Here is a 25,484-nt window from a genome sequence, read left to right as displayed (position 1 = left end):
TTGTCAGGGAACCTACCATCTTTTAACTGTCTTGGTAACCATTTTGAAAATACGTAGTTATAAAGCAAGAAATTCGGGAAATATTCAAAAATTCATAAAAAATCACTTGTTAAAATAATGATTGATTCAATAATCTCGGTTTGATCCTTGACTGATGCAAAAAAAGTTAATTGAAGTAAAAAAAAATATTGAAATAAAATTACCAAAAAACCCATCAGGTTCGAAATATAAATACACCGCAAGATTACAAAAAAAAAAACAAATTTTTATGTAATTTATACTTTACTACAAGTACAAAACAATCACTAGCATTCCCGTATCACTAGCATTTCTCGATCTCTACGGTCTTCTTAGAGTACAAAGCAAGTCCTTTACATTTCTTGGCATGTATTTTCAAAGCAGTTCCATATTATAATTGATTATCACATTTTTCACACAGCACAAAGTTTTCAATTTTGTTATAACGACAGTAATATATTTCACGATGCCTGGCATGTTTTATGCATACAACATATGATAATAACTAAACGGATTACGTTCATTTTTTAACTTCAACAAGATTTTTTTTTAACACGAGCACTCTGCCAAATTAAAGTTTTTAATGTTGCAGATATACTGCGATACATAAAATAATATTTAATAACGAAAATAACTTAAATAGTAATTGCTCTGTTTAGAACGCATTTAAGGCCAATAAAGGTATACCTACACAATAAACTCCCGGACACTTCATCTACCACATTTATAAAAATATTGTGCTAACTTTTTAAATATAACAATTATATAACGTTGAACACCTGACAGCCACATAAAATTTAATATTTACTCTCCATTTCATGTTCTTTGCCATGATTTACAAGTTGTAGCCTGCTAAAAGTTCTCTCCCCGTTCGCTTCACTGACAGGCAAAGTGAGTTGGATTTCCAAAAGACACCAAATTGTTATAAATAAATTTAAACCGCAAGAGTCAATCATATGAAACAAATTTTAAGACAGTGGGCTACCTTGTTTGCTCGCCCTCTTTCCCTTTTTCACCTATTCTGCCAAGTACACGCTTCACCATACAGAATAGTAAAAATAGCGACACTTCCACCTGCGACACAAGAGCTCTAAACCTTGAGGCAAAAGATACGTAAGATGTAACATTATAATGCATCATTTGAGAAGCGCTGCTCCAGTTCAGGTATGACGGTATCCAACAACGGAATGTAACTCGAATATAGTATTCCTCGGATGGCTCGTAGGTTTCTCTGTGATTTTGCCCTGCAACGAGGCGTGGTATTGTGAGGTCAGTTCCCATGCTTGAACCATACTTGTACAGTAAAGAAACAAAAATTTCAGTATGAATTTTTGTTATTACCTTCATTAGTGATGAAACAAGGACTTTCATACACATTCTGATGTTGAGAGCTATTACATGCATCTCTTACTGATACATATTTACACATTTTTGAGTTGGTTGAAAGTATTAATTAATCTTGTTTCTGTTAGTATGCTTGAGTTTTCAGAAAATTTGTAAAACAATGTTTATATTAGTTCAGAATATATAAATATAAGTGGTGATTTTGTACATGTAGCACATGTACTCTATAAACAATTTTTTTCTCAGGAATTTAGAATAATGCAGGTGCAAAAAAACAGTACACACAAATTCTTATTACTAAACACTATTCGTTTAAGAAAAATTAACCCTATAAACTTAAAACAATACCTTCAGTCAGTTGGTGTTTTGATGTGTTTGAAGAATGTAAAACATACATCGTTTAGAGCACACCTGTAAGAGACCGCCAAACGCATTTAGATTCAGGCACATGAATTATTTACAAACCAGATTTACATCCCACTGTATCAACATAAAACGAAAAATTACATGAACGCAGACGGTTTATGAATATACGCTAGAGCGCAGAATTGACGTCATCCAATATGGCGGCCTCCAGCAGGCAACAACAAGATGGCAGCTGTGACGTCATAAACCAAGATAGCAGACGAGTCGTCTAAATTCGAGATGGCCGACAAGGTCAAATGTCAAGGTAAAAAAGGCGACTGTAACGAAAAGTCGAATGGAGACATCGTAATTGAAGATGGCTGCCGAAGTCATACACGCGCACTTGGAGACTCGGTGACGTGAAACAGCCACGCGCCATTTTAGCCGCCTCGCCGCCGGGACGGGAGTCGGCCACGCCCTGTAAGACGACCAGCCCATTACTTGCCCGACCAGGGTGGCTGAACCAGGCTTCGAACCCGGCTCCACTGGGATGTCTTACACTGCGCCACCTCGCTCCACACCGTGGTTGACATGAAGCAGAAACACTATTATCCACGTATATACGTATATACTATTATAAAACTAAAGAACCGTCGTGTCTGTACATTGAAAATATTTGGCAAAAATTTATTACGGGTGTTGTATGGAGTGTAACGGAATACAAAAACTTTTTTTTTAAAAACCCTTGTCTGTTAGTTTGTCCCTTTATTTGTTAGAACACGCTATTCTCCACTAATCTCTGAAACTACTAGACGAATTTTCATGGGGTATTCACAGGTAACTTGAGTGTACCTTAGGGCAAAATAAAGGCTTTATTTCTCAAAATCGGCTAATTGAAAAAAAATCTTAATTTTAAGTTCTAGGAGTTTACTCAACTTAGTACAGTTCCTAGATTTTTAAAAGGCGCGCACAGAAGTTTTAGGATGTTTATCTCAGTGACACAAACATAACGGCATTTTATACCAAAGAACCACTAGTTAGCGCTGTTAATTTTTCTACCTCAGTGACGGAAATAAATTCCTCTGTGTCCGCCACACGGACATAGTAAGGTCTGGCAACTTCATAGCCTTCTCCTTGGCGAAACCCATCCGCTAAGTGAATGTCGCGGCTGCTGGCAAACTAAAGGCGCTAATAATAGTTTAGTTTATAACTTCGTCAATAGTTGTCGTTGCCTTTAATTTGTAACGTGCTATCGTTTGGTGCGTCTGTCGCGTTTTGCCTAGGTGTTACCTGCCTTCCCACAAAATGAAGCTGAAGATTGGCGTCCAGTTTTGCGTATGCGTAGCCTTGATGCACCGAGATAGGAAATCAACGGGTTTTTAAAATAAAAATTTCCCGTTATCAAAGTTTATGTCCTACAGAATTGAAACTCGCTAGTGATGTTCCAGTGATTTCCTTACATTATAATGTGTTCAGCCTGGCAACACCGGGTTCTTCAGCTACTTAAAAATAATAATTAAAAGTTTGAAATAGTTGGTAAAGTCTCATATGTCCTCTCTTTGGATGATTCATGGAAAATTTAAAATTATTTTATGGACATACTGCATTTAAATTGTTGGTTTCATTAAAAATCTTTAAAAAATGAACAACAAATAATAATTCATAGACACGCGGAGAACAAGTCGATATCAGTTGATGTCATAATAATAGTTACATGCATATACGTACAGGATATTAAGTGAAAGAAATTGCAGCACTGATGAACTCAGTGAGTGGACAATGAAGAGGCAGTTGCAATAACATTAAAAACAAAAACAAAAATAACACATTGAACGATACAGCGACGCACAGACCAACTGAAAGATGAAACTGAACATATAATCTGGAAGACAACAACTAGAGTACAAATGAACACAGTAGGGTTTCTATGACAAATGTACGTGTACATTTTGGGTACATAGGAAAAAACAAAACAGAGAGGGCGCTGTTGTGCAATTGAACGAAAAACAAACAAAAACAACGTCAAGGAAAGCAGAGACAAGCTGAAGAGTTTCATTTTGAAAGTAAATAAAGCTTTGAGGTGCCATCAACGAGAACAATGTGAAACCACCGTTGGCTGACATCACCGGTCGTTGAATATATGCCATTAACAGGATATTAAATTGAGGTCACGCTCAATGTACGTTGTTGTGAAACACATCAAAAACCGTTCTCAGGTGAAATTGGCCGCGGAAATCATTCGCGCGAGAAAGAAAACAACATTAATAATTGAAATCGCAATCACACGCGCTACTTGTAAAACCACCGACGCGTGGAGTGGGGAGGAAGTGGAAGGTTCATAGTTTTTTTTTGTGTTGGCAAGTATTGTTGTTTACCCATTCGCTCTCGAGGTTTTCAGCCAATCAGGACCAGACGTTTTGACGGAGAACCTGTTTTTGATAGAGAGTTCGCTCGCATGACAATGCATCCGACGATTTCAATTAAACCTCATAAAGACCGTCGTCCGCAGCGTACAACCTGTCCTCGTGAGGTTGTGAAGTGTGTCTGGCTCCACCACACGTGCAGATGTGGCGTGTTCATCGCCAGCACATACTTAATTTCAAATATATCTGTAAAAATAATACTGACAAAGAGACATTAGGTACTCTCTTCGCAAACCACGAGAATGCCTTTTGTATTATTTACAATCACTGTAATTACCATTTGGGATTTCGACGACTATAGTTTGTATATCTTCATGAGTATGCCACAAGCCACTTCTTTATTGAAGAAAACAATTGTAAAATCTAGTGAAATACGAGCATACTTTTTAAAATGTATATGCATTCTGTATATTACTTTCTAACTTGACATTTATAGCAAAGATTTCGAAATTGGTTTTCGTAAATTATACATAATATTTTGAAATAAAGATAATTGGCTTGTTATATTAAGAAGCAGGTTTTTGCTGCATATATTACAAAAATAAAAATTAGACAAAATTTTTAAATCACACCGAACAATTACAGTTGTCCATGAACTTGTACCCGAACCTAAAATATGATAGTTAATCTGTTCGCGATAGAAGTTTCGATTTTCTATAGGTGTTTTATTCGTTAAATTATTAAAAAATAATTAATAAGAATAAGAATAAAAATCCCCGATTTAAATTAGCTTTTGTTTGTTCTCTTTATGCTCATTAAGCAGAGTAAGCTAACAATTATACCCTGTAAACGGAAACTACCTATATGGCTAAAACAACAGAAAATCCAAATAATCAAAACATTTTAATTAATCTGTTAAGTGCTTATGGTCTATATATTTAAGCTAACAAGCTTTATTCGAATTCACTGTAGAAATGTTTTCAGTGTTCGTGACGAAGGGAATATCTATTTGGATCGATAAACTGCTGGTACATGAACCACGGTTAAGTTTCTTCGAAGTTTCCGGAGTCAGAATGGCCCACTAAGGTAACACAATGGCCTTTTTACATGCAGTCGCCTGGAAGAAGATATTCAACTGCTGGTTTAGCTACAAGCCGTTCAAAACATGGCTGTGCCTAGTATTCTTACACACGTTTGCGAAAAATCCCTTGCTCTATTTATCACTAAATATTCAGTCGTCAACCACGTCTAAACCAGACCAATTTTTATTTCTTTTGTCTAGATTACTCTGATTTTGGCTTGTACGCTGCTCCTGTGTTTCCCCTTCGAAATGAATGTGTATATCACAGTTCTCACAGCGATGGTAAAGTCCAGTTGTGGAGGGCTCTCGTAACTTTGTGTAGTTTCGTAACAGCGATTCACCGTTGATGAATTTTATACACAGGAGCACAGCATGTCCATTCTTACCTGTACTGGCACAGATTTATTAATGTAATATTATTTATATAAATATATATAATATATAAATACTAATACTTATAATAAAAGGTTGTGTGAGTTGATTTCTTTGTTTGAAAGAAGTAAACACCAAAATTAATCAAACCAACTATAAAAAAATGTTCACTGTTTAAAGCTAAAATATTCCAAATAAAAATGGTAATTTTAAAAATGTGTCATAAGATATTTCAATATTTGTAACCAAAAATTACCAACAAAAAAAAAAAGGAAATGCAGTGCATTCTTAGTTTACCTTAAAAAAACCGTTACATATATCTTTATTTAGTTTTGCGGAACCAGTAAAAGTTACTATAGACCGTCTCACTGTCAGATTGTAGACAGTAGCCTACACGGCTTATGGCGTGCGCTGTTGCGAAACCTAAAATATATTACGTATTCCAGAATATGTGTTTCATTGTAATTCTTATTGCATAAAAAGCATTTAAAAAACTCACATAATAATTGATAATATTTTTTACTATTGCGCTTATAAATTTTGTAATAAATCCCCAATTTTTATATACTTCAACTTACAACAGAAAACCGTTCATACCCATTCATTTGTAAAGAGAACTGGATAAAAACCATGATAAAACATACTATTAGTACACATGGACTGGTCCTGCTACTGGAGCCATAGATGAAGCCGATGTCCACCATCTTGGTTTCTAACATCACGGCTGTTATCTTAGATAACCTTGATCTTGACATTGACCTTGACCATAGTCTCCATCTTGAAATCGAAAATCCTATATCACAAAATTTTCACTTATCTTTACGATCGCCATCTTGAAACCTAGCGCCCCAATTCTCGAATGATACACTTTTAGCAAATATTGTAATAGGATAATATGGGAAACTCCGGCCAATTAGCATTGGCGAAGCGCGAGACACCAGACTGCAGCGCATTCTAGCGGCGTGGACTGAAGAAAGCCCCGCGTAATTCAATTTTACGTGCATATTAAAGGCAACATGTTTACACAATTAAGTGCTGTTTTTACCAAAACTAGAAATTCAAACAAATTTAATGCTATTATTCATACAGAGATGTTCTGAGGCTTTATTTAAAGGTATGTGTCACAGATAGATATGTAATTATGTGCAAAATATAATCTATCAAATTAACTGAACAAGTAGCATGTAGTATCTAATTGGTTTTCCAGCTGTTTTATTTTTAAGGAAACAAGAACAACTAGTTTTAGTAACGGAAGTAAATTGTATGTATGAAACTAATTTCTCACCTGAAAATGTGACTGCATTTTAAATAAAAATCCTTAATTAAACCGAAAGAAACTGCTGCAAACAAATCATGTTACAAGAATGGTAAGGAATTATAATAAATAATTACTTTATAATAAGAGACAAAAATATAAAACAAAGGGGTTAAAATTGTGAATGCGCAAAACGCGAAACACTTACTGCGTTGGGTCCGCTGGAAATCTGAAAAAAGACTTTGAGCAGTTAGTAACGTTGTAATTTTTGCAGCCAAACACCGCACAAATATTTCCGGCCATTCTGAATTACTGTTCACATAATAATGTGTTTATTTATTCGCAAATAGAACCATCATCTTATAGCACCAAACACACTTCAATGCCTTTTACCGCCGTTTCCAAAGCGTAGGTTCAGTCCACGCCGCCAGGTTCGCTGAACAACATGTCTCGCATTTTTTTTGTCTGTTTCCCATATTATCCTATTACAATATTTGCTTTTAGCTATGGTCACCATCTTGAATTCTACTGTCACGTCCGGCATCTTGGATCTGATGTCACAAACACTTTTTTAGATTCTGACTACATAGCCGCCATCTTGTTTTCTCTGGAGGCCACCATCTTAGATGATGTCACGACAGCCAACTTGATTTTATTCTGTTCTGCTGGGGGACGCCATTTTAGATACCGACGTCTTTGCTTCTGCTGTTTGTTCCTAGAGAGCGCCAGCACGATCTGTCTCATGGACATTAGGTCGATGTTCCATTACCTGCCAATGAAGTTGTGGTCTTTATTATTATAAATTAAAATTATTATACAAAATGCAATGGAACTATGGTGATTTGAACCATGACAGCTCAGACCACTGGGTTGGAAACTTACGTCTTTGACCGAACGGCCATCGAGACATTTAACATACCGAAAATTAAATAAAGTATATATTAAAATAGCACAATTTCGGACCGACCTCTCTGTCGTCCTGGCGCACATTTTTGGTGTCAAATTTAAAAAAAAATCCTTACAATTTTTCTATTTTCGGAAAAAATTCCCGTTTGGTGGAAAAATTTCTCATTTTCATTTCAGGAAAATTTAAAATTCGAAAATGCCTTTGAAAGAACACAAATTCCTAAACACGGCTTAAATTCACCATCGACAAGTCTCCTTATGCCGCCGAAGTCACGACCTTTACCTTGACCGTAAACCCAAAATGTTAATTTTTGACCAAAAATTCCTAAAAAAATCCCAAAAATGAAATTTTCCCATAAAGGCTTGAATTTCCCATCGACAAGCTTCCCTAAACTGCCAAAACCATGACCTTGAGCTTGACCGTAAACTGAAAATTCTTTAATTTTCGACCCAAAGTTTCCGAAAATATTAAAAAAAAAAATAATTTATTACTTCAATTTTTAGTTTATTAATAGATTTTGGTCCTCGATTCAATTACTGGCTGGTGTAAACATGTAATTTATTAAAAAAAAATAAAAATCATAATGACAATTTAAATAAAATAATAATAAATAATTTTTTACTTTACATCCTACATTTTGAAATTCTAGAAACGTTGCAATTTTCGTTACGCTCGCCGCCTCGAAAATCTGAAACTGTTGTGCTAGAAAATAGGAACAAAAAATTGAAATTGATAAAAAATTTAATTAGTAATATTTTTAATATAACTTGTCATCTTGACTTCTGCCATCATGGTTGAACTTCTCGCTACGTCCGACATCTTGGATTCTGGAACGTTACACTATTCGATGTGGTCACCATCTTGTATGTGTAAAAATTTATCGTTGCATTTTTCGTAACTGCCGCCATCTTTAATTATAGATGGTTGCAATTTTCGTCGCAGCCACCATTTTGAAAATGCGTAATTATTGTTTGGTTTTAATGAAAAAAAATAAAACAATTCGTTTTAAATAAATTAAATAATAAACTTACTTGCACTATGGAGTTCTCGCTTCATATCCGAAGCGGTCATTATATTAAAAATGGCGATGGATCCTTCCTCCAGGGAAACCACTGGCAAGCTGAACCCACACCACTAATATCAAGACATATATTACGCCAGCCAGTGTGAAGTCATAGCAGCCATCTTGGGTCCGCCATCTTGTTGTCTGGTGGAGGCCGCCATCTCAGTTTTGTCTGCTAGTGGGTGCTGTCACAAAATTAGTCTAATTTGTACCCCATAGAGTGCAGGAATAATTTATTACTGAGGCTTTCGCCAACGTTTTGGCCATCTTGGTCGCCAATTCGAAATTCTGTAATTTTTAAGCTCGATTTTCAGAAAGATATACAAAATACATGAAAAAAAAACATGACAAAAAATGAATTACTCGTTCGGCTCATTTCGATACCTGTTTTATGCAAAAACATATCAGTTAATCAAAGATTACCATTAGAGTGATAGGTTCGAGAAAAAACAGCACTATTATAAATGAAAATGTTTTACAGAAATTCTACAAGTAAATATAAACAAGCAAATTATGAGCGTTTATAGATTTCTACAGTCATCTTAGAAGGCGAAGCGAGACTTCTGCATGCATTGACATGTGAATTCAGGGCAGTAGGTGACCAGCCACATCCAGTTGGCTATCCTGGAACATCCACATACAATAAGTGGACAGGCACATTCAATCGGTGACCAGCCACATCCAGTTGGCTATCCTGGAACATCCACATACAATAAGTGGACAGGCACATTCAGTCGGTGACCAGCCACATCCAGTTGGCTATCCTGGAACATCCACATACAATAAGTGGACAGGCACATTCAGTCGGTGACAAGCCACATCCATTTGGTAGCCAGGCGCTTCCAGTAAGTGGTCAGACACATCCAGTCAGTAGCAAAGATGCGAAAATTTTAAATACATCATTTACAAAATAATGCGCATAGGCCAAGTGTCCCCGAAATAACAGTTATTGTTCGTCGATTTTCGACCAACATTTTAAACAGGCCGTGTCCAATTTCAGGCGTATATACCAAACGTCTCCGAATCACGAGATCAATCATAGCCTGACTTCAGTCTTGTCGATTAATATTAAAAAAAATTAAGCACATGCGTAAAAAAAAACACACTCACTAATAGGAAGTACATTAAAAAAGGAAGCACATGCAATGAAAAGGACACACATTTGACACTCAGTAGGATACGATATTATCGTATGGATACAACGCAATAATACGATCTCGCCGCAGGGATACGACACAGGGATACGATCTCATCGGAGGGATACGACTGATAGGTTATGACTTGTAGGACACTACGAGAATTCAGTCTTAGTTAGAAAACAGATTAAAAGAAATAAAATAATAATAATTGAAAGCCAAATGATAAATTTTTTTTTAAATTTTATACTCAAGCAGGTAAAACCAGTCATTATTGCATGTAGCCAACTTCCCCCAGTTCTTTGAGTATGAAGGCTACTTGATTGAGGTGCGAGTAGTTTCCTTGTGCTAGAACTCTATACTTGCTGAACAAAAGAGAAGTTTACAAGCTTGGAAAAGCTGTTTTTGTATGTTTTGTACTTTTTTATTTATTTTATTTATTTATTTTGGATGACTGATCATTATTTAGGAAAACGTGCTTTAGTTTTCTCTGTGTGCTTCTGATTATTCCTACAAATTTTTCTTGGTTTTCTCCATGTGCTCCGGTTTTCATTAAATGCGCTTCTTTTTTTAGTGTGCTTCCAAATATGATTATGTTTTTTAATGTGTGCTTTTAATTTAGTTCCTTTCTTGAACGTGCTTTCAATTATGCTTCCTTTTTAATGTGCTTCTAATTTTGTGTCCTTTTCGTTAAATTTACGTAGTCAAACAGTTGTAAGTGTAAAGCATTATTGATGGATTTTTGCTCATATAGATAACATTAAACATACTTAGTTAATTGGACTAATTTATTGTATTAGTCTTTTTTGGTCTCAAAGAAAATTGTCTTGTCTGTTTTAAATAGGACATAACAAGTTTCGACGAAGATGGTCTTGCAAGATGATTTGTCTGGAAGGAATACCATGTATTGTAATCGACGGAGAAGGCCTCTTGTTTCGGGGTTGCTTGACCTACATGTCAGACATTGTACATGACATGCTTAAAATTTTCGTCAGTATCGCCGAAGGTTGCTTGGATACTGACTGTATGTGCCTGACCACCAAATGGAAATGCCCGACACTTGATGTGCCTGGCCACCGACTGGATGTGCCTGGCCACCGACTGGATGTGCCTGGCCAACAAATGGATGTGTCTGGCTAACAACTGGATGCGTTTTGCCACCTACTGAACGTGCGTAATAGACATAGACATGCCAAAATAGACATATCTGGCTACCGAATGGGTAAAATTTGCCACCAACTTGACATATTAGCCTGAACAAACGACTGGACATGTGTGCCTGGCAAACCGACTGATGTGTATAGTCACTGATTGGAGGTGTCTAGCCAACGACTTGGAATGCCTATCCACCAACTGGTCGTTTTAGCCTCACTAATCTGCATATGTGACTGGCCAACCTATCTGACATTCTTAGACATCAACTAGATGTAACTGGCCGCCCATTATGTGCCTAGCCACAGGCTGGTTGGGGCTGGCCACCAGCTGGTCGTGTTAGTCTGACCAATTGACTAGACATAAGTGCCTGGTTAACCGACTGATGTACATGGTCACCAAATTAATACGAATGACTTACATCTAGACGTGTCTGGCCACAGACTGAATGTGTCTGGCCACTGATTGGAGGTGTCTAGCCAACAGTTTAAGGTGCCTGGCTACCGACTGGATGTGATTGGCCACTAACTGGTCATATTTGCTTGACCACAAACTGGATTTGTCTAACAACCAACTGAAAGTGTCAGGCCAACAATTAGTCGTGTCTGGTCGCTGACTGGACATGCCTAACTGATAACTGGACATGTAGGCCACAGACTGAGTGTGCCTGGTCACCGACTACGTAACTGGCTACTGAATATACATGCCTGGCTACCAAATTAATGCGCCTTTCACCTACTGGACGTGCGTTTCTGGCCACTGAATAGACGTTAAGAACTACCGACTGGGAGTTCCTTGACACCAACTTGAAGTGTTAGCCTTGCCACCAACCGACTGGACGTGCATGTCTAGATGCATGTCTGACGTTCCTAGACAATGAACTGGATGTGGCTGGCTACAGACTGGATGTCCCTGGCCACTGATTTGACTGCCTGGTTAATTGAATGTCATGCATAACTGCCCTGAAAACACATGTCAATGCATTGCAAAGGACTCGCTTTGCCTTCTAAGAAGACTGCAGACATCGAGAATTGATAGTAACTTTCCTATTTATCTTGAGATGAATTATTGTAATAATATTTATCTGTAATTTTGTTGGTTTTTTCCTTCTGGAATCTGTTACTTCAATCTTAAATTTAATTAAATAAACACTTTTGCATGAAGTAAGGATTGAACCAAGGACAGGAATCGATTGAAACTATTGGAGGCTGGTAGATAAGGAATTTATTTCTCTTTTAAGAGTTTTCACCATATTTTATTAAATGGTGAATTTTTGTCAAAAATAAACTTTCTTGCATCGAGCAAGTATCGAACCAAGGAGAACAATCACTTTAATCAATCAGTAAATTAATATTTTTATCCATTTGTGTTTTTTACCTATTTATATCTTAATAAGTACGGATTTTGAAGATAGCGGAATCCAAGATGGCCGAACGTCATTTAAAATGATGATCATCGGCATCAGTGGTAGGCACGCCCGAACATAGCCGAATCCTTACGATTGGCAATGTACTTTGACATTGCGATCGAAGAGAGGGATACTGTATAGAATATGTATAAGAAAAAAAGGTGTGAGTACCTAGTTATGTCCACGCGTAAGAATTTATACTTACTTGGCATGATTAAGAAACTGAGAGCATGCATGCTTATAGTTTATTAAGTAAAATGCTAAAAGGAGTCAAGTAAGAAAATAAAAAATAATTGCTTTTAAATAATACATATTTATGAGTCGAGTGTATAAGCTGCGTGCTTAGATAAAGAAGGCGAACGTTTCTAGCGACTTCAGCCCACGGGAGAAGATGATTGCCTCAGCTGTCAACCATCGTCGGCGTCAGTATTACCCTAGGGGGTGAGGTGAGTACACCTGGTGGAATCCTGTGTATTACCTACCAAAAAAACGGTCTTAGCACATGGATAACCGAGTCATTCTTCCTTATGTTTGTGGCAGAATTTTTTTCTACATGATCTAATAAAGATTCCTTCACCACGTTTTTAATGAACCTTAGTATCGGTCAGGCAATGTGTTGTGCGTGCGCTGTTTAACAGACACGTATTGGTAACTATTTCATTGGTTCTCTTCCTGCTAACAAATAGTTAGCTTGAAACGTTGGTTTTAGTTATGTATCTGAACAACCCTTTAAACAGTCTTTGTTTGTATTAGCTCTCTCTTAATTTAGGTCGCTTAACGCAGTAAAGTTAAAAAACTTTGCTTAAATAATTTTAAAAATCCCGCAAATTCCAGGATTTTTTAAACACCCGCAGAAAGGAAATCCTAAAATGATCCCGAAACCTTTCCCACATTTCAGGAACTCACACAGTCCTAGTATACCAGTATACATTCCACTATATAATTTCTATTAACCTTGCTAGTTTTAAAGGAATTGCATTCATGACTTATTCATATTTCTAGTTCTTAACTCTTCCGTCTTAAAATAACACTGAACCAAATACTGTAAAATTGTTTGAACGATTGGTTTTTTACGTGTGGGTTAGCTTAATTTAAAAAAAAAATACTGTAAATTAGTGAGACGGGTTGTTTAGGTTATTTTATAAACATTTAAAGTATATTATCACTAAACGAATATTTCATGTTGTCACCTACATGTTAAGATTTTTATCTCATTATAAACATTATTTTACATCAATAGACCCAAAACATATGTCTATGCGTTAGGACGGTAACAGATAGCCTACTGTGCTCGGCTGTGCTGTCGTCGTTGTGTTGTCCAGATGAACTGTTCGTCACATCACTTTGTTCTCCTGTGCCTATCTATGCTGTCGTTGTGTTGTTCACATTATCTGGTTAATATCATCGTTGGATTTGTCTGTTTATCGCTGTGTTGTCTAAGGTCGTTTTAAGACTTTATTATATTTTATTGTTCCAACTGTCTCGTCAGTTTAGTCCACTGTATCCGCCTGTGCTGTAATAATGTTTTGAACAATTCCTTCCTCGGAATTGTCGGTGCTTCTCATGGGTTTTTGTTTGAATTTTTTTTAATATCAGGTGATTTTAGCTGTTTTTTGTGTTATGCAAGTTTATCTTTTTAAAGTAATTTTCTTATTTTTGTCCAATACTGAAGTATCTTATGACATATAGTAAAACAAACCAAAATAACTTTTAAAATCAATCTTTCCCATTGCTTAAACCATTCGAAGAATGTAATTTTATTAAGGAATAATTGAAACGTAAATGAACGAAAGCTTCTATATTTCAAAATAAACATAAAATCGCTGAAAGTATTTTATCAACCGTGCTAAAATTTTCTTAGCCAATGTTAAGCGCCGGCAAAATCACAAGTGCATCCACTGGCAAAGTGACATCACAGGGTCTTTCTCAGTAAAATTTAGGTCACTTATACTACTTACACAAAACGATTTATTACATGGCCATTAAACACTATAATTGGACGGTGTTATGTAAAAATGGTTCAACCCACAAACATTTTCAACTCAGTAAATTGAGCTCAAAGTTGAACACACAATAACCGGTATCGTGGCAGTGCGTTGAATGTTTGGTCTCAAGATGGCAGAAGTAGCAAGGAATGTCGGTTAAAAAAAATTAGCTCAATTAAAAGTGTCATTTTACCTACAGAATTATTTCAATAACTTTTTTTCTTTTTGTTGGTTAACTCATTTTTGCATAACACCATCCAATTCAATAGTCAAAACAATATTACCGTCAGAGACAATCACAAATGCATGGGTTAATACATATTACTGTACAATTTTACGTATGACCATATCTACAGGAAGGCACACTTTTGACAAGAAGGCTACTACGCATCAAGAACTCCGTTCGGAAGCATTTCCGTTTTCCAGAAATTCCATTCGCTATGTTTATTTAACGAAAGAGACCCTAATTTGGAAGCACACTCAAAGGAAGCACAATTGGAAGCACATTTAAGAAAGGAAACTAGATTGGAAGCACACAAAAAAAATGAAGCATATTTGGAAAAACACCAGAAAAAGGAAGCCTTTTAACAAAAAGGGCGTACATTAACACTAGAATCTGATGGAAGCTAAAATTTCACTCTCAACAACGCCCCGTAAGAAGTATAACTTCCGAAATACAGGAGAAAAATACTTATACATTCAATGCCTTTTTTTTTTAAGAAAAAATATCAATACAGCGATGTAGAGCTTTTGTGGATCCTCGGGATTGTATGTTCAGTGGACCCGGGTTGGAATTCCTTCGCAAACGCCCTTAATATATTCCCATTGTTTCCAAACCATTTGCGCTAAATACAGTATAGTTGCTAAAACGACTTTGCTGATTTCTTTTACAAATACGTTTGATTTGAGTCACTGTGTATCACCTTGTTTGTCAACACGACGTCAATCGTAAAGTAATAAAGCCATTTTTCCTCAACAACCTTGCTTTACTGTAGGTGTGCTCTGTATTGATATACCTGGTAGTTTTTTCTTGACATCCCATTAGAAACCTTAACCATTCCAAGGACCCTAAATGCATAGTGACAGGTCAGTTTAAAAACAAAGTAAGACATATATTTTAAAAATAAATAAATTAAACTACTTCCAGTCAAGCAATAAATAAGCATATAGTTTAGTCTTGTAACTGTGACTGACTCGTACAAAAAGGATGAAAATATAATCACCCTTAAGTTATTATTTGTAGATGGCCCCTTTTATTCAAATTCAATTTTAATTTACAATATTATTATATATTTCAGTGAAATATTTATTCAATTTATTTAAAAAAGAATATCATTTAGAAACACTCTGGTAAACAATTTTTTTATTACCGACGCATTTTGCATCAACGACACCTTGCACGAAGAACCCCAGTAAGTACCAAACATGGACAAACAACATACAGTATCAATGACACACCCAGGCAAAACTACCGTATATAACTTCCAAACCCTGCACAACCAAATCCTGCACAACGACACCATGCAACTGCTACATACTGAACAACGAAACTCTGCACAACGACACTCTGCAGAATAACACCCTGCGCAACGAAAATACGCAACGACACCCTGCACAATGACACTCTGTACAACGCCAAACCTCCACAACGACACTCTGTACAACGACAATGCGCAACGACACCCTGCACTACGACACTCTGTACAACGACTATGCGCAACGACACCCTACACAACGACACCCTGCATAACGACACCCTGCACAAAGACAATGCGCAACGACACCTTGCACAACGAAAGTCTGTACAACGGTACACCCTGCACGACACTCTGCACAACGACACTCTGTACAATGACAACCTGCACTACGACACTCTGTACAACGACAATGCACAACGGCACTCTGTACAACGACACCCTGCACAACGACACCCTGCACAACGACACCCTGCACAACGACACACTGTACAACGACACCCTGGACAACGACACTCTGTACAACGACAATGCGCAACGACACCCTGCACAACGACAATGCGCAACGACACCCTGCACAACGACACCCTGGACCACGACACTCTGTACAACGACAATGCGCAACGACACCCTGCACAACGACAATACGCAACGACACCCTGCACAACGACACCCTGCACAACGACACCCTGTACAACGTGTCCTGCCTCGGACAAAGTGCAACGCCGACACACTCTCGCGGTCGCCACAGACTTGTCGGCGGACAGCAGGCTCTTCTACTCCACCTCCCCCTCCGCTGTGGTAGCCGCTGGCTCGCTGGGTGCTGGTGCTTGCTGGTGCTTGCGCGGAGAGCCATCAATCACCCTCGTGCCAACCACCCCTCCCCGAAGCAAGCCAACCAACACCCTCGGGGTGCCGCGGCTCGGAGATGTGTAACTGACAGGCGGTCGTGTACACGCATCCAGCCGATATTCCCTCTTTCACGTTTTCCTTCCTCCCCTTCCAGCTTTCGAGTGGTCCACGTATTTTTCCAGGGATACTTCGTGCTTGTCAACACTTGGCCATCACGACATAAACAAAGCCTGTGTTTTTAGCCTAAAATGGGATCACATTCCTGTCGGTGTTTTTAAATGTGTGCGTTCATGACACCATCGTTTCTCACGGTTCCCTCCCCTTGAGGGCGGTGGACATTGTTCTCTGTGCGCCAAGGACTTTTTTTACATGTCATTCCTGCTAGTGTATGTTAGCGATGACCAAAACAAAGCATCTGTGTTTATTATTATATTCTCAAAAAAAATTAAGTGAGGTATCAATTATGATATTTATTACCTTCTCGCATGTAAATGCTTCTTGTATGCTTTATTTGTACCAATATATACATAAATAAATCGCTGATTCGCAACCTTTACACCCTCATTTTGATTGGCAGATATAGTTATCTGGCTATAAGGCTATGATTAAAGTATTCTTTCCGAATAAACATACTCATAAAATTACTTCTTTAAGTTTTTATTATTTATAGTTTTTCGTTTTATGGCCCATAACCCCAAAGCTATTGTCATCTCAAGGGTTTATGTATAAATATATATATAAAGATATATATCATAATTTTGAGGACACGATAACTGCAGCGCTTAATCACAAATCTCTTCCAAACTAAAACATAAAATCTAGCAATGGAAAATCTCAGTTGAGTTTCTATATTCAATATCCAACCGAAGGGATAAAATGGGGAAAGTTTTTTAAATAACATAAATATCAATATAACTTATATAATATGAAGAATATCACATACGTTTGACTGTATTATAACTCATATGATTAATACCAGATACGTTTGTTAAAATACTTTTTTGATACGACCAAACATAACTAACTGCAAGGGGTGGAAAAATCAAGGGTTGGAGGTTGAAAAATCTCATAACTCCCCTAGTAGGTACACCATCGAATCCGTTAAAAATATTTGTAAATGTTATAATTAATGTATAACATTTTTCTAAAACAATTTTTCATAAAGCCAACCATTGCAGAAACGAGATTAAAAAAACAGAAGTACAATTGAGAAATTTATAAATTCTGTACCATGTACACTATTTAATCCATTCCATTTTATTGTAGTACTTTGAATTATTACCGACAACTTTCGTCTAGATTAATTTTTTATACGACCAACTATTATTGAAAGGGGTGGGAAATAAAATGGGCAGGATAAAAAAATTAACAACTCCCTTTGTTATTACAATATTAAATCCGTTCGGTTTGTTAAAAAACTTATGAATATTATTTTAAACTTTAATCTAAAATAAATCTAGATACAACTAACCATTGCTGCAAAGGGGTATGAAGAGGGGTTAAAATAAAATACCTTTGTAATCACACCATAAAGTCATTTAAAATTGCTTGTAAATCTTATAGTTATTATCTAAAACTTTCATCTGAAATATTTTTGATAAGATGAGCCATTATTGCAGAGTGATGAAAATAAATGGGTAAAATAAAATAAATTATATTCATAATTTCCGTACACTATGTTATGTACAATAACTTTTTAAAATGTTCCAGAATTCTATAGAAGTTTCAAAATTATTTGCAGAAGAAATATGTACTACGAAATATACCAACGCCTGTAGGATGTGCCAAAAGAGATTTTTAAGTATAGCTTACACTATCGAGAAAAATTAAAGCAATTGTGAGATAAGATGTAAAAATTTTTTACTATAGAAGGAAAAGGAAAAGTGTTTTGTTGAATTCCGAGGGAAAAACATTTTTAAAAATCCTGTCAAACATTAATTTTTTTTTAGTACTGCATAAAAACTTTAATAACTTGTCTAAATAATTGTTCAAAAATATAAAGCAATAAATAAAAGACAATAATTAATTAACTGTTCTACAGTCACCTACACAAAGGAAAATAAGAGTAATGACAACTGAACAGTTAGGTAATAGGTTAACAAGATCTGTAACCACATTTTTGTACCTGCAACCGAATGAACCGTTTACAGAATATTGAAATATAAATTATAACAGTTGTGAGAAGTATAATAATTCCTTCAGAGTCTGGTGCTGGTGCGTGAATTGTAAATTGTCGTCACCATCTTGGTTTGTAACGTCACGTGCGCCATCTCTGATGACTTTGAACTTTCATCTTCAAAAATTTGCCAAAAATTTGCCGAAATTAGCAAAATTTTTCCAGTTTTTATGAAAATATTTCCGCAATATGTATCTAAAAGAAAAAATAAAAGTAAAATTTTCCCTGTTTCAGGGGAAAACTTACCGTTTTGAAAGAAAAATTTCCATTTTAGTAAACAAAAATGTCAAAGGCTGAAAATTCTTCAAAGAGACTTAAATACCCCATTTACCAGCCTTCAGTAAGCCTCTGGAGGGAACTTGTGACATTGACCTTCACCTCGGCGGGAATCTCGGATGACTTCACCGACGCCATTTTGAATCCAGCCATTTAGTTTTCTAGAACATTTCTTCGTTTTTAATTTTGAAATCATGTCAGTCATATTGGATTATAACATAATGACCACCAATTAGTTGTTTTTTTTTAATTTCTGCCGTTTTGAATTTAACATTACGTCTGACATATTAAAAATTCGTTATTATTGTCAGAAAAAAAATGAAAACAATTACTTAACTACAATTTTTATAAAATTTAAATACAAAACATTCATACGTCATTGAACTGGGAGAACTGGGTTAAAAACAGGCGAGGCCATTCGAATTAGTATTGCGACATGGTTCTTTTTCCATGGAGGCTACTAGAATACTGACCACCCAACTGCCAATATCAAAGAATAAATTAAGTCAACCAGTATTACATCATAACAGATATCTTGGATAATCCATATTCTTTTCGTTTGCTAGATATTACTACCAGCATCTTGGTTTATTGTTTATCCGCTAGAGTGTAGTAGTATTAATAACCACCAACCATCGTGGTAACTGCCATCTTATTTGCCATATTGACTGCCATCTTAAAATATGTAATTATTTACCTATAAACATGGGACGAACACCAAAAATCATCAAAAAAAATCGCCCATTAATCATTCCTAATGATTGAAAAAAATCACTATTTTTAGGTATAATACATGTATTTATTTTAATAACACCTAAATTTAACATAAAAGTGACAGAATCAAGAATTAAAACTTATCAAGTTTTTTACAAATGAAAATTTAGTGCATAAATTTTGATCTTTTTTTGATTTGTCTTTCCAGTGCAATTCCAAATGAAGTTTAATCACCACATTTTTACACAGCTTAGATTTCTCCGTTTCGTTACAAGAACTGTGATGTATTTCATGATACCTTGCATGCTGTATGTATGCAAATGTTATTTTGGCCATAATGAATTATCAAATAGTTCTTTGCAAAACCACATGTGCCTTCACTAGTTTCCGTAGTTTATAAACTGACTTCAACACGTTTATCACTGAAATTTAACACGTTTAGAGCTGTTGTTACAATCTGTATTAATTAATCACGATTTTTCCAGTTTCTGGTGTTACTACAGTACGCACTGTTGAATGATGGGAACCATTGGTTGCTGGGTACTTTATTGTTGTCACTGGAACTGTTCACAACAATTGTCCTGCTACTGAAGACACTGCACACGTTTAAATCTCCGAGGTTTCTGACAACACTGGAGAAACTTCGACCGATAAAACGCGCCTGTCGATGTCTTCATTGTTGACGAAACCACTCTCGCTATAGTCTCTTGCAGTGATGAGACAGTAGATGCAGTTGCCACCATGACTTCCGCCGCACAGATGTCATCGGTATATCCGCTGAGTCGGCGTCGTTGCCATCAGGATCTGCACCGTCAATGGTATGCCTTCCATCAAAGTCAATATTGGCACAGCAAATAAATTTCAGCAACATTACTGAAGAGAGCCGATCCGCACGGCACCACAACCAGAGGTGGACTGAGGGTCCCGTCATCTGGACTCGCAGTGACTGTTATAAGACATGATTCCAAAACAACATCCATTTTTCTCACACGAGTCAAAAAACCACATTTTTTTTCCATTAATACACAAGTCAAAAAAACAGTCAATTTTAATTCGTTTATTTGAATGGTTACGGGGCTACAAGGCTACAAGGCTTCACGGCTACAACATCCATGTGGTAAAAATCGTCGTATAAAGAGGCCAACTTAACTTGTTTTACATATGCTATAATACTGAGAACAATTAAAAAAGATTTTACTTTTCCTACAGAAACCAAGATGTTTTGAACCATTAGTTATTTAGTCCTGACGCACATTATAAAAAAAGGAATCGCATTTGGAAACACATTCCAAAAATTAAGCGCATTTAGAAGCACTTTAAAAGGAAGCCCATTTGGAGAACATTAAAAAATGAAGCATATTTTAAAACAAATTAAAAAAAGAAAGCACATTTGGAAGGATATTAAAAAAGGTACCCCATATGGAAGTACATACATTAAAAAAAAGGAACGTAATTGAAAAGCACATTAAAAAAAAAAGAAAGCTCATTTGGAAACACATTAAAAAATTGAAGCATTTGGAAGCACATTCAAAAAGAAAGAACGTTTGGAAGCACATAAAAAAACATATTTTGAAGCACTTTAAAAAAACGTACATTTGGAAGGACATTCTAAAAAATGTAACACTTTTGACAGAACATTAAATGTAGGAATCATATTTGGAAACACATTAAAAAAGAAGCTCATTTGGAAGAACATTATAAAAGTAAACACATTTGAAAGCCCATTAAAAAAGGAGTATATTTGGAAACTCATTTAAAAAAGGAAGCACATTGAAAACATATTAAAAAAGAAAGACCATTTGGAAGCTCATTAATAAAAGTACATTTAAGAAGCACTTTAAAAATGAAGCACGTGTGTGAGAATTAAAAAAAAAGGAAAGCACATTAAAATATTAAGCACATTTGGAAGCACATTCAACTCGGTACGATATGATCGCTAGAACATGTTCGCTAATATACGAAATAATATGATACGACCCAGGTACAATAGCTCCAATTATTACAACTATATTTGGCTACAATTGCTCCAATTGCTCCAAATGAACTTGGCTCTATTTGCTCCAATTGCTCCAACTATACTTGGATCCAACTGTTACATTTGGGTTCAGCTGGCTACATTTGGCTTCAACTTGCTACATTTGGGTTCAACTGGCTACATTTGGCTCCAACTGCTTCAATTGATCCAACTGGATACCATTGCTCCCACTGCACTGGCTCCAACTGCTCCAACTACTCCAACTGGCTACGTTTGGCTCCAATTGCACTTAACTCCAACAGCTCCAATTGCCCCAACTGAATTTTTTTCAACTGATTTTAATTGCATGACGCCCGAACTGATCCTATAGCAAGACTGACCTTATTAATAATCTCCATTCCGAAGGATTCGTGACCAAGTAGTAGTTGCGATTTTTGCTAACAGATGTCGCCACATGTTGTGTTGAAGTAAATATTATTTATTTTTTATTTGGAATGCGGGATGCTCTTTCAGGTCGCAAGAGAAGAAGGGCTTCCCTAGACCTTGAGGGGAAGGAATATCATTTAGCATGATAGTGTTTCTCAGCTGTTTTAATGCATAGCAATGGACTGAGTAATGAATATTTTGTGTTAGAAATAAACCTGATAAAAATACTATTACCTTTAATTTGATAACAGAAATTCGACAACTAACAAAAAATTATTGCAGTTGCATGTCTAATATCTTTAAAATGATTTTTTCTCACGAATCACAAGAAGCACATGATGGATAAAACCAAAACCAGTCTTGCCAGAAATAACCAAAAGCACTCGGAGAATACCAACGAAATACTGTCATAATAACCATGCACCAAGGATAAATTCAACGAGGTCTTGCAAAATCCAGTTCAAGGAATACATCCATAAGTATGCTTGCATAATTTATATAATAATATGCTCAGCATATGCATATAAATTTTATGCACATGCACATTTGTTATGCATACATATATGTCAAACCTATTATTAAATGTATTATTTATATGCATATTATTTATTAATAGGTAGTCTCTTCTTAGGTTTTTATTAGGTGCTATATTAAGCTTAAGTTTGTTGAGTATGGTCACTATTTGACTCCTTGGTCAAAATTGATTGGTTATAAACTATTTTTTCTGAATTTATAACATTTTTGGTATACATGCTTGCAATAAATCTTAAAGAAATTGCCGAATACATCAGTTTATGTACGAACTGTATGTATGGCAGTTTCGGGGTTCTTGTCTTATATGTTTGAAGTAGGTATTTTCGTAAGTGTAAAGCATGTGTGAGTAAATCCGCACAGCAGGCATCGTGGTTCAGAGATTCTTATGCTATATGTTTGACATTGGCTACGACTAGGTTGAAAGGCATACAACTACCGAGGAATAAAGTCTCATGGTTAGGTGGTGCTTGGACTATATGCTTGTAGAGTGGCACTCTAGTAGTCATAAGGTACTTTGAATACGGCTTTCATGGTAGTCATAGTGACATCATGTAAAAATAGGTATTTGTTCAGCCGGGACAGTTATATTGTATAAAGTTCTTGTTAGTAGTGTGGATTATTAATTTTTGTAAGTATGTTTTTGCTCTAAAGTTACATTTCCCTATCGACTATGGTTCAAATTTTAGTTTGTAATCAATCAAATCATTCAATATATTTAAATGTAAATGTATTAATATTTTTAGAATTTTTTGGATGATGATTTCAGAGTTTAAAGAGGGCGGCCAAAATAGCTGTTCAAATGGCGGATGCTACGATAAATAGGTGATTAACGTTAGTTTGTTCTACCAGGTAATTAATAAAACAATTTGTTGATAACCTACTCTAGCAGACAAAAATAATTTCCGAGATGGTATATCCAAAATTGCTGCCGTGAAGACGTCATGGCATCGATAATATATTCCATGGTATTAGTTATATGGTGTCAACCACCTAAAAAAAATGAGGAGAAAACATGAGAATATATAATTATTTTAAATTTTCTTTAGGGCAAACCGAACCAAGAACTTCGAAATCCACGAAATATGTATTTTTATATTATAATTATTTTAATATTTTTTTTAAAAATTTAAATTTTTTTTATAATTATATAATTGGCTTTGCTAAGTTTGAACCCATTTCTTCCAAGTTATTGAATATTTTTGTGAAATTTAAAGTTTTTTAAAATCTTTTTAATTTTTAGGAAAAAAATTGAAGTAAGGTGTCAAATTACACCCTAAGAATCATATTTCAGTGACATTTTAATGCCACCGTTAACCTATATAACGAACTGTAATAAACACTCTCCTCAATCCTTATCCTGTATTAGGCGCTCCGGTGGAATAAGCACACAACACACTACCTCACCGCAGTAACATTTTTTATTGTCTTTCTAATCATGTCACGTATTACATTTTAATTTTACTTTCTTGCCTGGTCTCGCATAACACGATAATAATTTTTTAAGGGGTTTGTCATTACTTTCTAGTCCTTTGAGGCATTCAAACAACTTGTGCTAATGACGTAGGTCGTTCAACGTGCATAGCTATATTTACAAGCCAGACTTTCGCCAATTAATTACGCGAAATTTCCAGGTCTCTATAAATCGTATAAGGAAAGTAAACACATATGTTTCCCGCGAAAAGGTTAGTTTTTTAACATTTGTTATTTAAAATACTTCTTGGTTTTTGTGTTCAGCCCACTTCTGAGGACGAGATAATGTACACAACGTTTTAGCATGTTTCATTGGCAGCCATTGTTATGTGTGATAAACAACTGAAGGCTTGGTGTTTTGGCAGCGTGTGTACACAGCGCCATTCCAGCATCACCGTGACTGATCCCTGTGGGAGGCCATGGTTCGACGAATGTCTGGCCAACCAGAATGATTTCCCAGTTTTAGTCAGTTGTATGGCATGAGCAGTGTTCTCCTCCCGATACTCTGACTTTAAATCTTGACTGAAGCCTCGCGTGGCATATGTATTAACTACTTCTCGGCTTCTGGGCTGAGGCCTCTTTTCTGGGGATGACGGCGCGCCCGACGTTTCGGCAAGTCTTGTTGCGGCCTTCTTCAAGGGGTATAAGCCACTCTCTCGCCAGTGTCGCACCCAGACGCGACGCGGTCAGTGGTCGGACACAAACAGGAGACGGGCGGAACTGTTGTAGCGCGAGCGAAAGGCCGTAATGAACCGTGATCAGCCGCGATAGGCGGGCGTCCGGACCAATCACGCCACCGGGACATGCGGCGCCGTCCCGCCCATGCTCTATGGTGAAGGGGGGGAACGGAAAGGGTTAATTCTAGGGTTCAAGTGGCAGGGCGGTCATTGGTATTCGCGTCTCGCCACGCAACTATGTACTGACTAGTTCACCGCGCGCTTCCGTGACGGGAATAGGCGTGGAGGCGCGCTACCCCCTCCTCGCCCAGTGCTATCTGCCCACGTGCGGCTAGTTGCTTTTTAGAGGAAGGGGGGTCGGGGGGTAGCTGCGTCATCATGAAAGGCTCTGGGTCCATTATCATCACGGCTAAACAGAAGCACGAACGACGTGAGAATATTTAATCTCACGAGTTTAACTCCTAGTCGAGCTGCCTCCAC

At 36.5% G+C, this 25,484-nt stretch overlaps 1 protein-coding gene across 1 annotated transcript in view; it reads right to left on the bottom strand.

Annotated features, from left to right (window-relative positions):
- Nucleotides 1-25,484, bottom strand: part of LOC134531353 (agrin-like) — a 946,059-nt gene that overhangs the window by 634,504 nt on the left and 286,071 nt on the right. The window lies entirely within an intron of this gene.

This window comes from Bacillus rossius, chromosome 3 (assembly GCF_032445375.1).
Source record: "Bacillus rossius redtenbacheri isolate Brsri chromosome 3, Brsri_v3, whole genome shotgun sequence".
Lineage (NCBI taxonomy): Eukaryota > Metazoa > Arthropoda > Insecta > Phasmatodea > Bacillidae > Bacillus > Bacillus rossius.
The sequence above is the reverse complement of the archived record's forward strand: the minus strand, read 5'-3'. Positions and strand labels throughout refer to the sequence as shown.